Genomic DNA, 25,500 nt, shown 5'->3' with positions numbered 1-25,500 from the left:
CTACTCTCTTAGCGCTCCAAATGTCCAGTTGCATTTTCTACAGAAAGAGTGTTCAGATCTGCTCAATCAAAAGTATGTTTTAACCCTGTTAGCTGAATGCACAGATCAGAAAGAAGTTTCACCGAATGATTCTGTGTAGTTTATATTTGAAGACATTCCTTTTTCCACTATTACCCTCTTAGCGCTCCGAATCTCCACTTGCATTTTCTACAAAAAGAGTGTTTCATAACTGCTCAATCAAAAATATGTTTTATCTCTGTTATCTGAATTTACAGATCAGAAATAAGTTTCACAGAATGCATCTGTGTACTTTTTATTTGAAGATATTCTTTTTCCCAATGTAGGCCTCTTAGCGCTTAGCATGTCCAATTGCAGTTTCTACAGAAAGAGTGTTTCAGAACGGCTCAATCAAAAGTAAGGTTCAACTCTGTTAGTTGAATGCACAGAACAGAAAGAATTTTCACAGAATGCTACTGTGTAGTTTATATTTGAATATATTCCTTTCTCCACTATTACCCTCTTAGCGCTACGAAAGTCCACTTGCATTATGTACAGAAAGAGTGTTCAGAACTGCACAATCAAAAGGGTGGTTAAACTCTGTTAGCTTAATGAACATATCAGAAATAAGTTTCACACAATGCTTCTGTGTAGTTTTTATTTGAAGATATTATTTTTCCCAATAGAGGCCTCTTAGCGCTCAGAATGTCCAATTGCAGTTTCTACAGAAAGAGTGTTTCAGAAAGGCTCAATCAAAAGTAAGGTTCAACTCTGTTAGTTGAATGCACAGAACAGAAAGAAGTTTCATACAATGCTTCTGTGTAGTTTATATTTGAACATATTCTTTTTTCCACTATTACCCACTTGGCGCTACGAATGTCCAGTTGCATTTTCTACAGACAGAGTGTTTCAAAACTGCTCAATCAAAAGTATGGTTTAACTCTGTTAGCTGAATGCTCAGATCAGAAAGAAGTTTCACAGAATGCTTCTGTGTAGTTTATATTTGAATATATTCCTTTTTCCACTACTACGCTCTTAGCGCTCCAAATGTCCAGTTGCATTTTCTACAGAAAGAGTGTTCAGATCTGCTCAATCAAAAGTATGGTTTAACTCTGTTAGCTGAATGCACAGATCAGAAAGAAGTTTCACCGAATGATTCTGTGTAGTTTATATTTGAAGACATTCCTTTTTCCACTATTACCCTCTTAGCGCTCCGAATCTCCACTTGCATTTTCTACAAAAAGAGTGTTTCATAACTGCTCAATCAAAAATATGTTTTATCTCTGTTAACTGAATTTACAGATCAGAAATAAGTTTCACAGAATGCATCTGTGTAGTTTTTATTTGAAGATATTCTTTTTCCCAATGTAGGCCTCTTAGCGCTTAGCATGTCCAATTGCAGTTCCTACAGAAAGAGTGTTTCAGAACGGCTCAATCAAAAGTAAGGTTCAACTCTGTTAGTTGAATGCACAGAACAGAAAGAATTTTCACATAATGCTACTGTGTAGTTTATATTTGAATATATTCCTTTTTCCACTATTACCCTCTTAGCGCTCCGAATGTCCACTTGCATTTTCTACAGAAAGAGTGTTCAGAACTGCGCAATCAAAAGTATGGTTTAACTCTGTTAGTTTAATGAACATATCAGAAATACGTTTCACACAATGCTTCTGTGTAGTTTTTATTTGAAGATATTATTTTTCCCAATAGAGGCCTCTTAGCGCTCAGAATGTCCAATTGCAGTTTCTACAGAAAGAGTGTTTCAGAACGGCTCAATCAAAAGTAAGGTTCAACTCTGTTATTTGAATGCACAGAACAGAAAGAAGTTTCATACAATGCTTCTGTGTAGTTTATATTTGAACATATTCTTTTTTCCACTATTACCCACTTAGCGCTACGAATGTCCAGTTGCATTTTCTACAGACAGAATGTTTCAAAACTGCTCAATCAAAAGTATGGTTTAAATCTGTCAGCTGAATGCTCAGATCAGAAAGAAGTTTCACAGAATGCTTCTGTGTAGTTTATATTTGAATATATTCCTTTTTCCACTACTACTCTCTTAGCGCTCCAAATGTCCAGTTGCATTTTCTACAGAAAGAGTGTTCAGATCTGCTCAATCAAAAGTATGGTTTAACTCTGTTAGCTGAATGCACAGATCAGAAAGAAGTTTCACAGAATGATTCTGTGTAGTTTATATTTGGAGACATTCCTTTTTCCACTATTACCCTCTTAGCGCTCGGAATCTCCACTTGCATTTTCTACAGAAAGAGTGTTTCAGAACGGCTCAATCAAAACTAAGGTTCAAATCTTTTAGTTGAACAAACAGAACAGAAAGTAGTTTCACACAATTCTTCTGTGTAGTTTTTATTTGTAGACATTCTTTTTCCCAATATAGGCCTCTTAGCGCTCAGAATGTCCAATTGCAGTTTCTAGAGAAAGAGTGTTTCAGAACGGCTCAATCAAAAGTAAGGTTCAACTCTGTTAGTTGAATGCACAGAACAGAAAGAAGTTTCATACAATGCTTCTGTGTAGTTTATATTTGAACATATTCTTTTTTCCACTATTACCCACTTAGCGCTACGAATGTCCAGTTGCATTTTCTACAGAAAGAGTGTTCAGATCTGCTCAATCAAAAGTATGGTTTAACTCTGTTAGCTGAATGCACAGATCAGAAAGAAGTTTCACCGAATGATTCTGTGTAGTTTATATTTGAAGACATTCCTTTTTCCACTAGTACCCTCTTAGCGCTCCGAATCTCCACTTGCATTTTCTACAAAAAGAGTGTTTCATAACTGCTCAATCAAAAATATGTTTTATCTCTGTTAACTGAATTTACAGATCAGAAATAAGTTTCACAGAATGCATCTGTGTAGTTTTTATTTGAAGATATTCTTTTTCCCATTGTAGGCCTCTTAGCGCTTAGCATGTCCAATTGCAGTTTCTACAGAAAGAGTGTTTCAGAACGGCTCAATCAAAAGTAAGGTTCAACTCTGTTAGTTGAATGCACAGAACAGAAAGAATATTCACAGAATGCTACTGTGTAGTTTATATTTGAATATATTCCTTTTTCCACTATTACCCTCTTAGCGCTCCGAATGTCCACTTGCATTTTCTACAGAAAGAATGTTCAGAACTGCGCAATCAAAAGTATGGTTTAACTCTGTTAGCTTAATGAACATATCAGAAATAAGTTTCACACAATGCTTCTGTGTAGTTTTTATTTGAAGATATTATTTTTCCCAATAGAGGCCTATTAGCGCTCAGAATGTCCAATTGCAGTTTCTACAGAAAGAGTATTTCAGAAAGGCTCAATCAAAAGTAAGGTTCAACTCTGTTAGTTGAATGCACAGAACAGAAAGAAGTTTCACAGAATGCTTCTGTGTAGTTTATATTTGAACATATTCTTTTTTCCACTATTACCCACTTAGCGCTACGAATGTCCAGTTGCATTTTCTACAGACAGAGTGTTTCAAAACTGCTCAATCAAAAGTATGGTTTAACTCTGTTAGCTGAATGCTCAGATCAGAAAGAAGTTTCACCGAATGATTCTGTGTAGTTTATATTTGAAGACATTCCTTTTTCCACTATTACCCTCTTAGCGCTCCGAATCTCCACTTGCATTTTCTACAAAAAGAGTGTTTCATAACTGCTCAATCAAAAATATGTTTTATCTCTGTTAACTGAATTTACAGATCAGAAATAAGTTTCACAGAATGCATCTGTGTAGTTTTTATTTGAAGATATTATTTTTCCCAATGTAGGCCTCTTAGCGCTTAGCATGTCCAATTGCAATTTCTACAGAAAGAGTGTTTCAGAACGGCTCAATCAAAAGTAAGGTTCAACTCTGTTAGTTGAATGCACAGAACAGAAAGAATTTTCACAGAATGCTACTGTGTAGTTTATATTTGAATATATTCCTTTTTCCACTATTACCCTCTTACCGCTCCGAATGTCCACTTGCATTTTCTACAGGAAGAGTGTTCAGAACTGCGCAATCAAAAGTATGGTTTAACTCTGTTAGCTTAATGAACATATCAGAAATAAGTTTCACACAATGCTTCTGTGTAGTTTTTATTTGAAGATATTTTTTTTCCCAATATAGGCCTCTTAGCGCTCAGAATGTCCAATTGCAGTTTCTACAGAAAGAGTGTTTCAGAAAGGCTCAATCCAAAGTAAGGTTCAACTCTGTTAGTTGAATGCACAGAACAGAAAGAAGTTTCATACAATGCTTCTGTGTAGTTTATATTTGAACATATTCTTTTTTCCACTATTACCCACTTAGCGCTACGAATGTCCAGTTGCATTTTCTACAGACAGAATGTTTCAAAACTGCTCAATCAAAAGTATGGTTTAAATCTGTCAGCTGAATGCTCAGATCAGAAAGAAGTTTCACAGAATGCTTCTGTGTAGTTTATATTTGAATATATTCCTTTTTCCACTACTACTCTCTTAGCGCTCCAAATGTCCAGTTGCATTTTCTACAGAAAGAGTGTTCAGATCTGCTCAATCAAAAGTATGGTTTAACTCTGTTAGCTGAATGCACAGATCAGAAAGAAGTTTCACAGAATGATTCTGTGTAGTTTATATTTGGAGACATTCCTTTTTCCACTATTACCCTCTTAGCGCTCGGAATCTCCACTTGCATTTTCTACAGAAAGAGTGTTTCAGAACGGCTCAATCAAAACTAAGGTTCAAATCTTTTAGTTGAACAAACAGAACGGAAAGTAGTTTCACACAATTCTTCTGTGTAGTTTTTATTTGTAGACATTCTTTTTCCCAATATAGGCCTCTTAGCGCTCAGAATGTCCAATTGCAGTTTCTAGAGAAAGAGTGTTTCAGAACGGCTCAATCAAAAGTAAGGTTCAACTCTGTTAGTTGAATGCACAGAACAGAAAGAAGTTTCATACAATGCTTCTGTGTAGTTTATATTTGAACATATTCTTTTCTCCACTATTACCCACTTAGCGCTAAGAATGTCCAGTTGCATTTTCTACAGACAGAGTGTTTCAAAACTGCTCAATCAAAAGTATGGTTTAACTCTGTTAGCTGAATGCTCAGATCAGAAAGAAGTTTCACAGAATGCTTCTGTGTAGTTTATATTTGAATATATTCTTTTTTCCACTACTACGCTCTTAGCGCTCCAAATGTCCAGTTGCATTTTCTACAGAAAGAGTGTTCAGATCTGCTCAATCAAAAGTATGGTTTAACTCTGTTAGCTGAATGCACAGATCAGAAAGAAGTTTCACCGAATGATTCTGTGTAGTTTATATTTGAAGACATTCCTTTTTCCACTATTACCCTCTTAGCGCTCCGAATCTCCACTTGCATTTTCTACAAAAAGAGTGTTTCATAACTGCTCAATCGAAAATATGTTTTATCTCTGTTAACTGAATTTACAGATCAGAAATAAGTTTCACATAATGCATCTGTGTAGTTTTTATTTGAAGATATTATTTTTCCCAATGTAGGCCTCTTAGCGCTTAGCATGTCCAATTGCAGTTTCTACAGAAAGAGTGTTTCAGAACGGCTCAATCAAAAGTAAGGTTCAACTCTGTTAGTTGAATGCACAGAACAGAAAGAATTTTCACAGAATGCTACTGTGTAGTTTATATTTGAATATATTCCTTTTTCCACTATTACCCTCTTACCGCTCCGAATGTCCACTTGCATTTTCTACAGGAAGAGTGTTCAGAACTGCGCAATCAAAAGTATGGTTTAACTCTGTTAGCTTAATGAACATATCAGAAATAAGTTTCACACAATGCTTCTGTGTAGTTTTTATTTGAAGATATTTTTTTTCCCAATATAGGCCTCTTAGCGCTCAGAATGTCCAATTGCAGTTTCTACAGAAAGAGTGTTTCAGAAAGGCTCAATCCAAAGTAAGGTTCAACTCTGTTAGTTGAATGCACAGAACAGAAAGAAGTTTCATACAATGCTTCTGTGTAGTTTATATTTGAACATATTCTTTTTTCCACTATTACCCACTTAGCGCTACGAATGTCCAGTTGCATTTTCTACAGACAGAGTGTTTCAAAACTGCTCAATCAAAAGTATGGTTTAACTCTGTTAGCTGAATGCTCAGATCAGAAAGAAGTTTCACAGAATGCTTCTGTGTAGTTTATATTTGAATATATTCCTTTTTCCACTACTACTCTCTTAGCGCTCCAAATGTCCAGTTGCATTTTCTACAGAAAGAGTGTTCAGATCTGCTCAATCAAAAGTATGTTTTAACTCTGTTAGCTGAATGCACAGATCAGAAAGAAGTTTCACAGAATGATTCTGTGTAATTTATATTTGGAGACATTCCTTTTTCCACTATTACCCTCTTAGCGCTCCGAATCTCCACTTGCATTTTCTACAGAAAGAGTGTTTCAGAACGGCTCAATCAAAACTAAGGTTCAACTCTTTTAGTTGAACAAACAGAACAGAAAGAAGTTTCACACAATTCTTCTGTGTAGTTTTTATTTGTAGACATTCTTTTTCCCAATATAGGCCTCTTAGCGCTCAGAATGTCCAATTGCAGTTTCTACAGAAAGAGTGTTTCAGAACGGCTCAATCAAAAGTAAGGTTCAACTCTGTTAGTTGAATGCACAGAACAGAAAGAAGTTTCATACAATGCTTCTGTGTAGTTTATATTTGAACATATTCTTTTCTCCACTATTACCCACTTAGCGCTACGAATGTCCAGTTGCATTTTCTACAGACAGAGTGTTTCAAAACTGCTCAATCAAAAGTATGGTTTAACTCTGTTAGCTGAATGCTCAGATCAGAAAGAAGTTTCACAGAATGCTTCTGTGTAGTTTATATTTGAATATATTCCTTTTTCCACTACTACGCTCTTAGCGCTCCAAATGTCCAGTTGCATTTTCTACAGAAAGAGTGTTCAGATCTGCTCAATCAAAAGTATGTTTTAACTCTGTTAGCTGAATGCACAGATCAGAAAGAAGTTTCACCGAATGATTCTGTGTAGTTTATATTTGAAGACATTCCTTTTTCCACTATTACCCTCTTAGCGCTCCGAATCTCCACTTGCATTTTCTACAAAAAGAGTGTTTCATAACTGCTCAATCAAAAATATGTTTTATCTCTGTTAACTGAATTTACAGATCAGAAATAAGTTTCACAGAATGCATCTGTGTAGTTTTTATTTGAAGATATTCTTTTTCCCAATGTAGGCCTCTTAGCGCTTAGCATGTCCAATTGCAGTTTCTACAGAAAGAGTGTTTCAGAACGGCTCAATCAAAAGTAAGGTTCAACTCTGTTAGTTGAATGCACAGAACAGAAAGAATTTTCACAGAATGCTACTGTGTAGTTTATATTTGAATATATTCCTTTTTCCACTATTACCCTCTTAGCGCTCCGAATGTCCACATGCATTTTCTACAGAAAGAGTGTTCAGAACTGCGCAATCAAAAGTATGGTTTAACTCTGTTAGTTTAATGAACATATCAGAAATAAGTTTCACACAATGCTTCTGTGTAGTTTTTATTTGAAGATATTATTTTTCCCAATAGAGGCCTCTTAGCGCTCAGAATGTCCAATTGCAGTTTCTACAGAAAGAGTGTTTCAGAACGGCTCAATCAAAAGTCAGGTTCAACTCTGTTAGTTGAATGCACAGAACAGAAAGAAGTTTCATACAATGCTTCTGTGTAGTTTATATTTGAACATATTCTTTTTTCCACTATTACCCACTTAGCGCTACGAATGTCCTGTTGCATTTTCTACAGACAGAGTGTTTCAAAACTGCTCAATCAAAAGTATGGTTTAACTCTGTCAGCTGAATGCTCAGATCAGAAAGATGTTTCACAGAATGCTTCTGTGTAGTTTATATTTGAATATATTCCTTTTTCCACTACTACTCTCTTAGCGCTCCAAATGTCCAGTTGCATTTTCTACAGAAAGAGTGTTCAGATCTGCTCAATCAAAACTATGGTTTAACTCTGTTAGCTGAATGCACAGATCAGAAAGAAGTTTCACAGAATGATTCTGTGTAGTTTATATTTGGAGACATTCCTTTTTCCACTATTACCCTCTTAGCGCTCGGAATCTCCACTTGCATTTTCTACAGAAAGAGTGTTTCAGAACGGCTCAATCAAAACTAAGGTTCAAATCTTTTAGTTGAACAAACAGAACAGAAAGAAGTTTCACACAATTCTTCTGTGTAGTTTTTATTTGTAGACATTCTTTTTCCCAATATAGGCCTCTTAGCGCTCAGAATGTCCAATTGCAGTTTCTAGAGAAAGAGTGTTTCAGAACGGCTCAATCAAAAGTAAGGTTCAACTCTGTTAGTTGAATGCACAGAACAGAAAGAAGTTTCATACAATGCTTCTGTGTAGTTTATATTTGAACATATTCTTTTTTCCACTATTACCCACTTAGCGCTACGAATGTCCAGTTGCATTTTCTACAGAAAGAGTGTTCAGATCTGCTCAATCAAAAGTATGGTTTAACTCTGTTAGCTGAATGCACAGATCAGAAAGAAGTTTCACCGAATGATTCTGTGTAGTTTATATTTGAAGACATTCCTTTTTCCACTAGTACCCTCTTAGCGCTCCGAATCTCCACTTGCATTTTCTACAAAAAGAGGGTTTCATAACTGCTCAATCAAAAATATGTTTTATCTCTGTTAACTGAATTTACAGATCAGAAATAAGTTTCACAGAATGCATCTGTGTAGTTTTTATTTGAAGATATTCTTTTTCCCATTGTAGGCCTCTTAGCGCTTAGCATGTCCAATTGCAGTTTCTACAGAAAGAGTGTTTCAGAACGGCTCAATCAAAAGTAAGGTTCAACTCTGTTAGTTGAATGCACAGAACAGAAAGAATTTTCACAGAATGCTACTGTGTAGTTTATATTTGAATATATTCCTTTTTCCACTATTACCCTCTTACCGCTCCGAATGTCCACTTGCATTTTCTACAGGAAGAGTGTTCAGAACTGCGCAATCAAAAGTATGGTTTAACTCTGTTAGCTTAATGAACATATCAGAAATAAGTTTCACACAATGCTTCTGTGTAGTTTTTATTTGAAGATATTATTTTTCCCAATATAGGCCTCTTAGCGCTCAGAATGTCCAATTGCAGTTTCTACAGAAAGAGTGTTTCAGAAAGGCTCAATCCAAAGTAAGGTTCAACTCTGTTAGTTGAATGCACAGAACAGAAAGAAGTTTCATACAATGCTTCTGTGTAGTTTATATTTGAACATATTCTTTTTTCCACTATTACCCACTTAGCGCTACGAATGTCCAGTTGCATTTTCTACAGACAGAGTGTTTCAAAACTGCTCAATAAAAAGTATGGTTTAACTCTGTTAGCTGAATGCTCAGATCAGAAAGAAGTTTCACAGAATGCTTCTGTGTAGTTTATATTTGAATATATTCCTTTTTCCACTACTACTCTCTTAGCGCTCCAAATGTCCAGTTGCATTTTCTACAGAAAGAGTGTTCAGATCTGCTCAATCAAAAGTATGTTTTAACTCTGTTAGCTGAATGCACAGATCAGAAACAAGTTTCACAGAATGATTCTGTGTAGTTTATATTTGGAGACATTCCTTTTTCCACTATTACCCTCTTAGCGCTCCGAATCTCCACTTGCATTTTCTACAGAAAGAGTGTTTCAGAACGGCTCAATCAAAACTAAGGTTCAACTCTTTTAGTTGAACAAACAGAACAGAAAGAAGTTTCACACAATTCTTCTGTGTAGTTTTTATTTGTTGACATTCTTTTTCCCAATATAGGCCTCTTAGCGCTCAGAATGTCCAATTGCAGTTTCTACAGAAAGAGTGTTTCAGAACGGCTCAATCAAAAGTAAGGTTCAACTCTGTTAGTTGAATGCACAGAACAGAAAGAAGTTTCATACAATGCTTCTGTGTAGTTTATATTTGAACATATTCTTTTCTCCACTATTACCCACTTAGCGCTACGAATGTCCAGTTGCATTTTCTACAGACAGAGTGTTTCAAAACTGCTCAATCAAAAGTATGGTTTAACTCTGTTAGCTGAATGCTCAGATCAGAAAGAAGTTTCACAGAATGCTTCTGTGTAGTTTATATTTGAATATATTCCTTTTTCCACTACTACGCTCTTAGCGCTCCAAATGTCCAGTTGCATTTTCTACAGAAAGAGTGTTCAGATCTGCTCAATCAAAAGTATGGTTTAACTCTGTTAGCTGAATGCACAGATCAGAAAGAAGTTTCACCGAATGATTCTGTGTAGTTTATATTTGAAGACATTCCTTTTTCCACTATTACCCTCTTAGCGCTCCGAATCTCCACTTGCATTTTCTACAAAAAGAGTGTTTCATAACTGCTCAATCAAAAATATGTTTTATCTCTGTTAACTGAATTTACAGATCAGAAATAAGTTTCACAGAATGCATCTGTGTAGTTTTTATTTGAAGATATTCTTTTTCCCAATGTAGGCCTCTTAGCGCTTAGCATGTCCAATTGCAGTTTCTACAGAAAGAGTGTTTCAGAACGGCTCAATCAAATGTAAGGTTCAACTCTGTTAGTTGAATGCACAGAACAGAAAGAATTTTCACAGAATGCTACTGTGTAGTTTATATTTGAATATATTCCTTTTTCCACTATTACCCACTTAGCGCTCCGAATGTCCACTTGCATTTTCTACAGAAAGAGTGTTCAGAACTGCGCAATCAAAAGTATGGTTTAACTCTGTTAGTTTAATGAACATATCAGAAATAAGTTTCACACAATGCTTCTGTGTAGTTTTTATTTGAAGATATTATTTTTCCCAATAGAGGCCTCTTAGCGCTCAGAATGTCCAATTGCAGTTTCTACAGAAAGAGTGTTTCAGAACGGCTCAATCAAAAGTAAGGTTCAACTCTGTTAGTTGAATGCACAGAACAGAAAGAAGTTTCATACAATGCTTCTGTGTAGTTTATATTTGAACATATTCTTTTTTCCACTATTACCCACTTAGCGCTACGAATGTCCAGTTGCATTTTCTACAGACAGAGTGTTTCAAAACTGCTCAATCAAAAGTATGGTTTAACTCTGTCAGCTGAATGCTCAGATCAGAAAGTAGTTTCACAGAATGCTTCTGTGTAGTTTATATTTGAATATATTCCTTTTTCCACTACTACTCTCTTAGCGCTCCAAATGTCCAGTTGCATTTTCTACAGAAAGAGTGTTCAGATCTGCTCAATCAAAAGTATGGTTTAACTCTGTTAGCTGAATGCACAGATCAGAAAGAAGTTTCACAGAATGATTCTGTGTAGTTTATATTTGGAGACATTCCTTTTTCCACTATTACCCTCTTAGCGCTCAGAATCTCCACTTGCATTTTCTACAGAAAGAGTGTTTCAGAACGGCTCAATCAAAACTAAGGTTCAAATCTTTTAGTTGAACAAACAGAACAGAAAGAAGTTTCACACAATTCTTCTGTGTAGTTTTTATTTGTAGACATTCTTTTTCCCAATATAGGCCTCTTAGCGCTCAGAATGTCCAATTGCAGTTTCTAGAGAAAGAGTGTTTCAGAACGGCTCAATCAAAAGTAAGGTTCAACTCTGTTAGTTGAATGCACAGAACAGAAAGAAGTTTCATACAATGCTTCTGTGTAGTTTATATTTGAACATATTCTTTTTTCCACTATTACCCACTTAGCGCTACGAATGTCCAGTTGCATTTTCTACAGAAAGAGTGTTCAGATCTGCTCAATCAAAAGTATGGTTTAACTCTGTTAGCTGAATGCACAGATCAGAAAGAAGTTTCACAGAATGATTCTGTGTAGTTTATATTTGGAGACATTCCTTTTTCCACTATTACCCTCTTAGCGCTCGGAATCTCCACTTGCATTTTGTACAGAAAGAGTGTTTCAGAACGGCTCAATCAAAACTAAGGTTCAAACCTTTTAGTTGAACAAACAGAACAGAAAGAAGTTTCACACAATTCTTCTGTGTAGTTTTTATTTGTAGACATTCTTTTTCCCAATATAGGCCTCTTAGCGATCAGAATGTCCAATTGCAGTTTCTAGAGAAAGAGTGTTTCAGAACGGCTCAATCAAAAGTAAGGTTCAACTCTGTTAGTTGAATGCACAGAACAGAAAGAAGTTTCATACAATGCTTCTGTGTAGTTTATATTTGAACATATTCTTTTTTCCACTATTACCCACTTAGCGCTACGAATGTCCAGTTGCATTTTCTACAGAAAGAGTGTTCAGATCTGCTCAATCAAAAGTATGGTTTAACTCTGTTAGCTGAATGCACAGATCAGAAAGAAGTTTCACCGAATGATTCTGTGTAGTTTATATTTGAAGACATTCCTTTTTCCACTAGTACCTTCTTAGCGCTCCGAATCTCCACTTGCATTTTCTACAAAAAGAGTGTTTCATAACTGCTCAATCAAAAATATGTTTTATCTCTGTTAACTGAATTTACAGATCAGAAATAAGTTTCACAGAATGCATCTGTGTAGTTTTTATTTGAAGATATTCTTTTTCCCAATGTAGGCCTCTTAGCGCTTAGCATGTCCAATTGCAGTTTCTACAGAAAGAGTGTTTCAGAACGGCTCAATCAAAAGTAAGGTTCAACTCTGTTAGTTGAATGCACAGAACAGAAAGAATTTTCACAGAATGCTACTGTGTAGTTTATATTTGAATATATTCCTTTTTCCACTATTACCCTCTTAGCGCTCCGAATGTCCACTTGCATTTTCTACAGAAAGAGTGTTCAGAACTGCGCAATCAAAAGTATGGTTTAACTCTGTTAGTTTAATGAACATATCAGAAATAAGTTTCACACAATGCTTCTGTGTAGTTTTTATTTGAAGATATTATTTTTCCCAATAGAGGCCTCTTAGCGCTCAGAATGTCCAATTGCAGTTTCTACAGAAAGAGTGTTTCAGAACGGCTCAATCAAAAGTAAGGTTCAACTCTGTTAGTTGAATGCACAGAACAGAAAGAAGTTTCATACAATGCTTCTGTGTAGTTTATATTTGAACATATTCTTTTTTCCACTATTACCCACTTAGCGCTACGAATGTCCAGTTGCATTTTCTACAGACAGAGTGTTTCAAAACTGCTCAATCAAAAGTATGGTTTAACTCTGTCAGCTGAATGCTCAGATCAGAAAGAAGTTTCACAGAATGCTTCTGTGTAGTTTATATTTGAATATATTCCTTTTTCCACTACTACGCTCTTAGCGCTCCAAATGTCCAGTTGCATTTTCTACAGAAAGAGTGTTCAGATCTGCTCAATCAAAAGTATGGTTTAACTCTGTTAGCTGAATGCACAGATCAGAAAGAAGTTTCACAGAATGATTCTGTGTAGTTTATATTTGGAGACATTCCTTTTTCCACTATTACCCTCTTAGCGCTCGGAATCTCCACTTGCATTTTCTACAGAAAGAGTGTTTCAGAACGGCTCAATCAAAACTAAGGTTCAAATCTTTTAGTTGAACAAACAGAACAGAAAGAAGTTTCACACAATTCTTCTGTGTAGTTTTTATTTGTAGACATTCTTTTTCCCAATCTAGGCCTCTTAGCGCTCAGAATGTCCAATTGCAGTTTCTACAGAAAGAGTGTTTCAGAACGGCTCAATCAAAAGTAAGGTTCAACTCTGTTAGTTGAATGCACAGAACAGAAAGAAGTTTCATACAATGCTTCTGTGTAGTTTATATTTGAACATATTCTTTTCTCCTCTATTACCCACTTAGCGCTACGAATGTCCAGTTGCATTTTCTACAGACAGAGTGTTTCAAAACTGCTCAATCAAAAGTATGGTTTAACTCTGTTAGCTGAATGCTCAGATCAGAAAGATGTTTCACAGAATGCTTCTGTGTAGTTTATATTTGAATATATTCCTTTTTCCACTACTACGCTCTTAGCGCTCCAAATGTCCAGTTGCATTTTCTACAGAAAGTGTTCAGATCTGCTCAATCAAAAGTATGGTTTAACTCTGTTAGCTGAATGCACAGATCAGAAAGAAGTTTCACCGAATGATTCTGTGTAGTTTATATTTGAAGACATTCCTTTTTCCACTATTACCCTCTTAGTGCTCCGAATCTCAACTTGCATTTTCTACAAAAAGAGTGTTTCATAACTGCTCAATCAAAAATATGTTTTATCTCTGTTAACTGAATTTACAGATCAGAAATAAGTTTCACAGAATGCATCTGTGTAGTTTTTATTTGAAGATATTCTTTTTCCCAATGTAGGCCTCTTAGCGCTTAGCATGTCCAATTGCAGTTTCTAAAGAAAGAGTGTTTCAGAACGGCTCAATCAAAAGTAAGGTTCAACTCTGTTAGTTGAATGCACAGAACAGAAAGAATTTTCACAGAATGCTACTGTGTAGTTTATATTTGAATATATTCCTTTTTCCACTATTACCCTCTTAGCACTCCGAATGTCCACTTGCATTTTCTACAGAAAGAGTGTTCAGAACTGCGCAATCAAAAGTATGGTTTAACTCTGTTAGCTTAAAGAACATATCAGAAATAAGTTTCACAAAATGCTTCTGTGTAGTTTTTATTTGAAGATATTATTTTTCCCAGTAGAGGCCTCTTAGCGCTCAGAATGTCCAATTGCAGTTTCTACAGAAAGAGTGTTTCAGAAAGGCTCAATCAAAAGTAAGGTTCAACTCTGTTAGTTGAATGCACAGAACAGAAAGAAGTTTCATACAATGCTTCTGTGTAGTTTATATTTGAGCATATTCTTTTTTCCACTATTACCCACTTAGCGCTAAGAATGTCCAGTTGCATTTTCTACAGACAGGGTGTTTCAAAACTGCTCAATCAAAAGTATGGTTTAACTCTGTTAGCTGAATGCTCAGATCAGAAAGAAGTTTCACAGAATGCTTCTGTGTAGTTTATATTTGAATATATTCCTTTTTCCACTACTACTCTCTTAGCGCTAAAAATGTCCAGTTGCATTTTCTACAGAAAGAGTGTTCAGATCTGCTCAATCAAAAGTATGGTTTAACTCTGTTAGCTGAATGCACAGATCAGAAAGAAGTTTCACAGAATGATTCTGTGTAGTTTATATTTGGAGACATTCCTTTTTCCACTATTACCCTCTTAGCGCTCCGAATCTCCACTTGCATTTTCTACAGAAAGAGTGTTTCAGAACGGCTCAATCAAAACTAAGGTTCAACTCTTTTAGTTGAACAAACAGAACAGAAAGAAGTTTCACACAATTCTTCTGTGTAGTTTTTATTTGTAGACATTCTTTTTCCCAATATAGGCCTCTTAGCGCTCAGAATGTCCAATTGCAGTTTCTACAGAAAGAGTGTTTCAGAACGGCTCAATCAAAAGTAAGGTTCAACTCTGTTAGTTGAATGCACAGAACAGAAAGAAGTTTCATACAATGCTTCTGTGTAGTTTATATTTGAACATATTCTTTTTTCCACTATTACCCACTTAGCGCTACGAATGTCCAGTTGCATTTTCTACAGACAGAGTGTTTCAAAACTGCTCAATCAAAAGTATGGTTTAACTCTGTTAGCTGAATGCTCAGATCAGAAAAATTTTCACAGAATGCTTCTGTGTAGTTTATATTTGAATATATTCCTTTTTCCACTACTACTCTCTTAGCGCTCCAAATGTCCAGTTGCATTTTCTACAGAAAGAGTGTTCAGATCTGCTCAATCAAAAGTATGTTTTAACCCTGTTAGCTGAATGCACAGATCAGAAAGAAGTTTCACCGAATGATTCTGTGTAGTTTATATTTGAAGACATTCCTTTTTCCACTATTACCCTCTTAGCGCTCCGAATCTCCACTTGCATTTTCTACAAAAAGAGTGTTTCATAACTGCTCAATCAAAAATATGTTTTATCTCTGTTATCTGAATTTACAGATCAGAAATAAGTTTCACAGAATGCATCTGTGTACTTTTTATTTGAAGATATTCTTTTTCCCAATGTAGGCCTCTTAGCGCTTAGCATGTCCAATTGCAGTTTCTACAGAAAGAGTGTTTCAGAACGGCTCAATCAAAAGTAAGGTTCAACTCTGTTAGTTGAATGCACAGAACAGAAAGAATTTTCACAGAATGCTACTGTGTAGTTTATATTTGAATATATTCCTTTCTCCACTATTACCCTCTTAGCGCTACGAAAGTCCACTTGCATTATGTACAGAAAGAGTGTTCAGAACTGCACAATCAAAAGTGTGGTTAAACTCTGTTAGCTTAATGAACATATCAGAAATAAGTTTCACACAATGCTTCTGTGTAGTTTTTATTTGAAGATATTATTTTTCCCAATAGAGGCCTCTTAGCGCTCAGAATGTCCAATTGCAGTTTCTACAGAAAGAGTGTTTCAGAAAGGCTCAATCAAAAGTAAGGTTCAACTCTGTTAGTTGAATGCACAGAACAGAAAGAAGTTTCATACAATGCTTCTGTGTAGTTTATATTTGAACATATTCTTTTTTCCACTATTACCCACTTGGCGCTACGAATGTCCAGTTGCATTTTCTACAGACAGAGTGTTTCAAAACTGCTCAATCAAAAGTATGGTTTAACTCTGTTAGCTGAATGCTCAGATCAGAAAGAAGTTTCACAGAATGCTTCTGTGTAGTTTATATTTGAATATATTCCTTTTTCCACTACTACGCTCTTAGCGCTCCAAATGTCCAGTTGCATTTTCTACAGAAAGAGTGTTCAGATCTGCTCACTCAAAAGTATGGTTTAACCCTGTTAGCTGAATGCACAGATCAGAAAGAAGTTTCACCGAATGATTCTGTGTAGTTTATATTTGAAGACATTCCTTTTTCCACTATTACCCTCTTAGCGCTCCGAATCTCCACTTGCATTTTCTACAAAAAGAGTGTTTCATAACTGCTCAATCAAAAATATGTTTTATCTCTGTTAACTGAATTTACATATCAGAAATAAGTTTCACAGAATGCATCTGTGTAGTTTTTATTTGAAGATATTCTTTTTCCCAATGTAGGCCTCTTAGCGCTTAGCATGTCCAATTGCAGTTTCTACAGAAAGAGTGTTTCAGAACGGCTCAATCAAAAGTAAGGTTCAACCCTGTTAGTTGAATGCACAGAACAGAAAGAATTTTCACAGAATGCTACTGTGTAGTTTATATTTGAATATATTCCTTTTTCCACTATTACCCTCTTAGCGCTCCGAATGTCCACTTGCAATTTCTACAGAAAGAGTGTTCAGCACTGCGCAATCAAAAGTATGGTTTAACTCTGTTAGCTTAATGAACATATCAGAAATAAGTTTCACACAATGCTTCTGTGTAGTTTTTATTTGAAGATATAATTTTTCCCTATAGAGGACTCTTAGCGCTCAGAATGTCCAATTGCAGTTTCTACAGAAAGAGTGTTTCAGAAAGGCTCAATCAAAAGTCAGGTTCAACTTTGTTAGTTGAATGCACAGAACAGAAAGAAGTTTCATACAATGCTTCTGTGTAGTTTATATTTGAACATATTCTTTTTTCCACTATTACCCACTTAGCGCTACGAATGTCCAGTTGCATTTTCTACAGACAGAGTGTTTCAAAACTGCTCAATCAAATGTACGGTTTAACTCTGTTAGCTGAATGCTCAGATCAGAAAGAAGTTTCACAGAATGCTTCTGTGTAGTTTATATTTGAATATATTCCTTTTTCCACTACTACTCTCTTAGCGCTCCAAATGTCCATTTGCATTGTCTACAGAAAGAGTGTTCAGATCTGCTCAATCAAAAGTATGGTTTAACTCTGTTAGCTGAATGCACAGATCAGAAAGAAGTTTCACAGAATGATTCTGTGTAGTTTATATTTGGAGACATTCCTTTTTCTACTATTACCCTCTTAGCGCTCCGAATCTCCACGTGCATTTTCTACAGAAAGAGTGTTTCAGAACGGCTCAATCAAAACTAAGGTTCAACTCTTTTAGTTGAACAAACAGAACAGAAAGAAGTTTCACACAATTCTTCTGTGTAGTTTTTATTTGTAGACATTCTTTTTCCCAATATAGGCCTCTTAGCGCTCAGAATGTCCAATTGCAGTTTCTACAGAAAGAGTGTTTCAGAACGGCTCAATCAAAAGTAAGGATCAACTCTGTTAGTTGAATGCACAGAACAGAAAGAAGATTCATACAATGCTTCTGTGTAGTTTATATTTGAACATATTCTTTTTTCCACTATTACCCATTTAGCGCTACGAATGTCCAGTTGCATTTTCTACAGACAGAGTGTTTCAAAACTGCTCAATCAAATGTATGGTTTAACTCTGTTAGCTGAATGCTCAGATCAGAAAGAAGTTTCACAGAATGCTTCTGTGTAGTTTATATTTGAATATATTCCTTTTTCCACTACTACGTTCTTAGCGCTCCAAATGTCCAGTTGCATTTTCTACTGAAAGAGTGTTCAGATCTGCTCAATCAAAAGTATGGTGTAACTCTGTTAACTGAATGCACAGATCAGAAATAAGTTTCACCGAATGATTCTGTGTAGTTTATATTTGAAGACATTCCTTTTTCCACTATTACCCACTTAGCGCTCCGAATCTATACTGGCATTTTCTACAAAAAGAGTGTTTCATAACTGCTCAATCAAAAATATGTTTTATCTCTGTTAACTGAATTTACATATCAGAAATAAGTTTCACAGAATGCATCTGTGTAGTTTTTATTTGAAGATATTCTTTTTCCCAATGTAGGCCTCTTAACGCTTAGCATGTCCAATTGCAGTTTCTACAGAAAGAGTGTTTCAGAACGGCTCAATCAAAAGTAAGGTTCAACTCTGTTAGTTGAATGCACAGAACAGAAAGAATTTTCACAGAATGCTACTGTGTAGTTTATATTTGAATATATTCCTTTTTCCACTATTACCCTCTTAGCGCTAGGAATGTCCACTTGCATTTTCTACAGAAAGATGGTTCAGCACTGCGCAATCAAAAGTATGGTTTAACTCTGTTAGCTTAATGAACATATCAGAAATAAGTTTCACACAATGCTTCTGTGTAGTTTTTATTTGAAGATATTATTTTTCCCTATAGAGGCCTCTTAGCGCTCAGAATGTCCAATTGCAGTTTCTACAGAAAGAGTGTTTCAGAAAGGCTCAATCAAAAGTAAAGTTCAACTCCGTTAGTTGAATGCACAGAACAGAAAGAAGTTTCATACAATGCATCTGTGTAGTTTACATTTGAACATATTCTTTTTTCCACTATTACCCACTTAGCGCTACGAATGTCCAGTTGCATTTTCTACAGACAGAGTGTTTCAAAACTGCTCAATCAAAAGTACGGTTTAACTCTGTTAGCTGAATGCTCAGATCAGAAAGAAGTTTCACAGAATGCTTCTGTGTAGTTTATATTTGAATATATTCCTTTTTCCACTACTACTCTCTTAGCGCTCCAAATGTCCAGTTGCATTTTCTACAGAAAGAGTGTTCAGATCTGCTCAATCAAAAGTATGGTTTAACTCTGTTAGCTGAATGCACAGATCAGAAAGAAGTTTCACAGAATGATTCTGTGTAGTTTATATTTGGAGACATTCCTTTTTCCACTATTACCCTCTTAGCGCTCCGAATCTCCACTTGCATTTTCTACAGAAAGAGTGTTTCAGAACGGCTCAATCAAAACTAAGGTTCAACTCTTTTAGTTGAACAAACAGAACAGAAAGAAGTTTCACACAATTCTTCTGTGTAGTTTTTATTTGTAGACATTCTTTTTCCCAATATAGGCCTCTTAGCGCTCAGAATGTCCAATTGCAGTTTCTACAGAAAGAGTGTTTCAGAACGGCTCAATCAAAAGTAAGGTTCAAGTCTGTTAGCTGAATGCACAGAACAGAAAGAAGTTTCATACAATGCTTCTGTGTAATTTATATTTGAACATATTCTTTTTTCCACTATTACCCATTTAGCGCTACGAATGTCCAGTTGCATTTTCTACAGACAGAGTGTTTCAAAACTGCTCAATCAAATGTATGGTTTAACTCTGTTAGCTGAATGCTCAGATCAGAAAGAAGTTTCACAGAATGCTTCTGTGTAGTTTATATTTGAATATATTCCTTTTTCCCCTACTACGCTCTTAGCGCTCCAAATGTCCAGTTACATTTTCTACAGAAAGAGTGTTCAGATCTGCTCAATCAAAAGTATGGTTTAACTCTGTTAGCTGAATGCACAGATCAGAAAGAAGTTTCACAGAATGATTCTGTGTAGTTTATATTTGAAGACATTCCTTTTTCCACTATTACCCTCTTAGCGCTCCGATTCTCCACTTGTATTTTCTACAAAAAGAGTGTTTCATAACTGCTCAATCAAAAATATGTTTTATCTCTGTTAACTGAATTTACAGATCAGAAATAAGTTTCACAGAATGCATCTGTGTAGTTTTTATTTGAAGATATTCTTTTTCCCAATGTAGGCCTCTTAGCGCTTAGCATGTCCAATTGCAGTTTCTACAGAAAGAGTGTTTCAGAACGGCTCAATGAAAAGTAAGGTTCAACTCTGTTAGTTGAATGCACAGAACAGAAAGAATTTTCACAGAATGCTACTGTGTAGTTTATATTTGAATATATTCCTTTTTCCACTATTACCCTCTTAGCACTCCGAATGTCCACTTGCATTTTCTACAGAAAGAGGGTTCAGCACTGCGCAATCAATAGTATGGTTTAACTCTGTTAGCTTAATGAACATATCAGAAATAAGTTTCACACAACGCTTCTGTGTAGTTTTTATTTGAAGATATTATTTTTCCCTATAGAGGCCTCTTAGCGCTCAGAATGTCCAATTGCAGTTTCTACAGAAAGAGTGTTTCAGAAAGGCTCAATCAAAAGTAAGGTTCAACTCTGTTAGTTGAATGCACAGAACAGAAAGAAGTTTCATACAATGCTTCTGTGTAGTTTATATTTGAACATATTCTTTTTTCCACTATTACCCACTTAGCGCTACGAATGTCCAGTTGCATTTTCTACAGACAGAGTGTTTCAAAACTGCTCAATCAAAAGTATGGTTTAACTCTGTTAGCTGAATGCTCAGATCAGAAAGAAGTTTCACAGAATGCTTCTGTGTAGTTTATATTTGAATATATTCCTTTTTCCACTACTACTCTCTCAGCGCTCCAAATGTCCAGTTGCATTATCTACAGAAATAGTGTTCAGATCTGCTCAATCAAAAGTATGGTTTAACTCTGTTAGCTGAATGCACAGATCAGAAAGAAGTTTCACAGAATGATTCTGTGTAGTTTATATTTGGAGACATTCCTTTTTCCACTATTACCCTCTTAGCGCTCCGAATCTCCACTTGCATTTTCTACAGAAAGAGTGTTTCAGAACGGCTCAATCAAAACTAAGGTTCAACTCTTTTAGTTGAACAAACAGAACAGAAAGAAGTTTCACACAATTCTTCTGTGTAGTTTTTATTTGTAGACATTCTTTTTCCCTATATAGGCCTCTTAGCGCTCAGAATGTCCAATTGCAGTTTCTACAGAAAGAGTGTTTCAGAACGGCTCAATCAAAAGTAAGGTTGAACTCTGTTAGTTGAATGCACAGAACAGAAAGAAGTTTCATACAATGTTTCTGTGTAGTTTATATTTGAACATATTCTTTTTTCCACTATTACCCACTTAGCGCTACGAATGTCCAGTTGCATTTTCTACAGACAGAGTGTTTCAAAACTGCTCAATCAAAAGTATGGTTTAACTCTGTTAGCTGAATGCTCAGATCAGAAAGGAGTTTCACAGAATGCTTCTGTGTACTTTATACTTGAATATATTCCTTTTACCACTACTACGCTCTTAGCGCTCCAAATGTCCAGTTGCATTTTCTACAGAAAGAGTGTTCAGATCTGCTCAATCAAAAGTATGGTTTAACTCTGTTAGCTGAATGCACAGATCTGAAAGAAGTTTCACCGAATGATTCTGTGTAGTTTATATTTGAAGACATTCCTTTTTCCACTATTACCCTCTTAGCGCTCCGAATCTCCACTTGTATTTTCTACAAAAAGAGTGTTTCATAACTGCTCAATCAAAAATATGTTTTATCTCTGTTAACTGAATTTACAGATCAGAAATAAGTTTCACAGAATGCATCTGTGTAGTTTTTATTTGAAGATATTCTTTTTCCCAAAGTAGGCCTCTTAGCGCTTAGCATGTCCAATTGAAGTTTCTACAGAAAGAGTGTTTCAGAACGGCTCAATCAAAAGTAAGGTTCAACTCTGTTAGTTGAATGCACAGAACAGAAAGTATTTTCACAGAATGCTACTGTGTAGTTTATATTTGAATATAGTCCTTTTTCCACTATTACCCTCTTAGTGCTCCGAATGTCCACTTGCATTTTCTACAGAAAGAGGGTTCAGCACTGCGTAATCAAAAGTATGGTTTAACTCTGTTAGCTTAATGAACATATCAGAAATAAGTTTCACACAATGCTTCTGTGTAGTTTTTATTTGAAGATATTATTTTTCCCAATAGAGGCCTCTTAGCGCTCAGAATGTCCAATTGCCGTTTCTACAGAAAGAGTGTTTCAGAAAGGCTCAATCAAAAGTAAGGTTCAACTCTGTTAGTTGAATGCACAGAACAGAAAGAAGTTTCATACAATGCTTCTGTGTAGTTTATATTTGAACATATTCTTTTTTCCACTATTACCCATTTAGCGCTACGAATGTCCAGTTGCATTTTCTACAGACAGAGTGTTTCAAAACTGCTCAATCAAATGTATGGTTTAACTCTGTTAGCTGAATGCTCAGATCAGAAAGAAGTTTCACAGAATGCTTCTGTGTAGTTTATATTTGAATATATTCCTTTTTCCCCTACTACGCTCTTAGCGCTCCAAATGTCCAGTTACATTTTCTACAGAAAGAGTGTTCAGATCTGCTCAATCAAAAGTATGGTTTAACTCTGTTAGCTGAATGCACAGATCAGAAAGAAGTTTCACAGAATGATTCTGTGTAGTTTATATTTGAAGACATTCCTTTTTCCACTATTACCCTCTTAGCGCTCCGAATCTCCACTTGTATTTTCTACAAAAAGAGTGTTTCATAACTGCTCAATCAAAAATATGTTTTATCTCTGTTAACTGAATTTACAGATCAGAAATAAGTTTCACAGAATGCATCTGTGTAGTTTTTATTTGAAGATATTCTTTTTCCCAATGTAGGCCTCTTAGCGCTTAGCATGTCCAATTGCAGTTTCTACAGAAAGAGTGTTTCAGAACGGCTCAATCAAAAGTAAGGTTCAACTCTGTTAGTTGAATGCACAGAACAGAAAGAATTTTCACAGAATGCTACTGTGTAGTTTATATTTGAATATATTCCTTTTTCCACTATTACCCTCTTAGCACTCCGAATGTCCACTTGCATTTTCTACAGAAAGAGGGTTCAGCACTGCGCAATCAATAGTATGGTTTAACTCTGTTAGCTTAATGAACATATCAGAAATAAGTTTCACACAACGCTTCTGTGTAGTTTTTATTTGAAGATATTATTTTTCCCTATAGAGGCCTCTTAGCGCTCAGAATGTCCAATTGCAGTTTCTACAGAAAGAGTGTTTCAGAAAGGCTCAATCAAAAGTAAGGTTCAACTCTGTTAGTTGAATGCACAGAACAGAAAGAAGTTTCATACAATGCTTCTGTGTAGTTTATATTTGAACATATTCTTTTTTCCACTATTACCCACTTAGCGCTACGAATGTCCAGTTGCATTTTCTACAGACAGAGTGTTTCAAAACTGCTCAATCAAAAGTATGGTTTAACTCTGTTAGCTGAATGCTCAGATCAGAAAGAAGTTTCACAGAATGCTTCTGTGTAGTTTATATTTGAATATATTCCTTTTTCCACTACTACTCTCTCAGCGCTCCAAATGTCCAGTTGCATTATCTACAGAAATAGTGTTCAGATCTGCTCAATCAAAAGTATGGTTTAACTCTGTTAGCTGAATGCACAGATCAGAAAGAAGTTTCACAGAATGATTCTGTGTAGTTTATATTTGGAGACATTCCTTTTTCCACTATTACCCTCTTAGCGCTCCGAATCTCCACTTGCATTTTCTACAGAAAGAGTGTTTCAGAACGGCTCAATCAAAACTAAGGTTCAACTCTTTTAGTTGAACAAACAGAACAGAAAGAAGTTTCACACAATTCTTCTGTGTAGTTTTTACTTGTAGACATTCTTTTTCCCTATATAGGCCTCTTAGCGCTCAGAATGTCCAATTGCAGTTTCTACAGAAAGAGTGTTTCAGAACGGCTCAATCAAAAGTAAGGTTGAACTCTGTTAGTTGAATGCACAGAACAGAAAGAAGTTTCATACAATGTTTCTGTGTAGTTTATATTTGAACATATTCTTTTTTCCACTATTACCCACTTAGCGCTACGAATGTCCAGTTGCATTTTCTACAGACAGAGTGTTTCAAAACTGCTCAATCAAAAGTATGGTTTAACTCTGTTAGCTGAATGCTCAGATCAGAAAGGAGTTTCACAGAATGCTTCTGTGTACTTTATACTTGAATATATTCCTTTTACCACTACTACGCTCTTAGCGCTCCAAATGTCCAGTTGCATTTTCTACAGAAAGAGTGTTCAGATCTGCTCAATCAAAAGTATGGTTTAACTCTGTTAGCTGAATGCACAGATCTGAAAGAAGTTTCACCGAATGATTCTGTGTAGTTTATATTTGAAGACATTCCTTTTTCCACTATTACCCTCTTAGCGCTCCGAATCTCCACTTGTATTTTCTACAAAAAGAGTGTTTCATAACTGCTCAATCAAAAATATGTTTTATCTCTGTTAACTGAATTTACAGATCAGAAATAAGTTTCACAGAATGCATCTGTGTAGTTTTTATTTGAAGATATTCTTTTTCCCAAAGTAGGCCTCTTAGCGCTTAGCATGTCCAATTGAAGTTTCTACAGAAAGAGTGTTTCAGAACGGCTCAATCAAAAGTAAGGTTCAACTCTGTTAGTTGAATGCACAGAACAGAAAGTATTTTCACAGAATGCTACTGTGTAGTTTATATTTGAATATAGTCCTTTTTCCACTATTACCCTCTTAGTGCTCCGAATGTCCACTTGCATTTTCTACAGAAAGAGGGTTCAGCACTGCGTAATCAAAAGTATGGTTTAACTCTGTTAGCTTAATGAACATATCAGAAATAAGTTTCACACAATGCTTCTGTGTAGTTTTTATTTGAAGATATTATTTTTCCCAATAGAGGCCTCTTAGCGCTCAGAATGTCCAATTGCAGTTTCTACAGAAAGAGTGTTTCAGAAAGGCTCAATCAAAAGTAAGGTTCAACTCTGTTAGTTGAATGCACAGAACAGAAAGAAGTTTCATACAATGCTTCTGTGTAGTTTATATTTGAACATATTCTTTTTTCCACTATTACCCACTTAGCCCTATGAATGTCCAGTTGCATTTTCTACAGACAGAGTGTTTCAAAACTGCTCAATCAAAAGTATGGTTTAACTCTGTTAGCTCAATGCTCAGATCAGAGAGAAGTTTCACAGAATGTTTCTGTGTAGTTTATATTTGAATATATTCCTTTTTCCACTACTACACTCTTAGCGCTCCAAATGTCCAGTTGCATTTTCTACAGAAAGAGTGTTCAGATCTGCTCAATCAA

Source organism: Symphalangus syndactylus, chromosome 1 (genome assembly GCF_028878055.3).
Source record: "Symphalangus syndactylus isolate Jambi chromosome 1, NHGRI_mSymSyn1-v2.1_pri, whole genome shotgun sequence".
Taxonomy (NCBI): Eukaryota; Metazoa; Chordata; class Mammalia; order Primates; family Hylobatidae; genus Symphalangus; species Symphalangus syndactylus.
The sequence above is the reverse complement of the archived record's forward strand: the minus strand, read 5'-3'. Positions refer to the sequence as shown.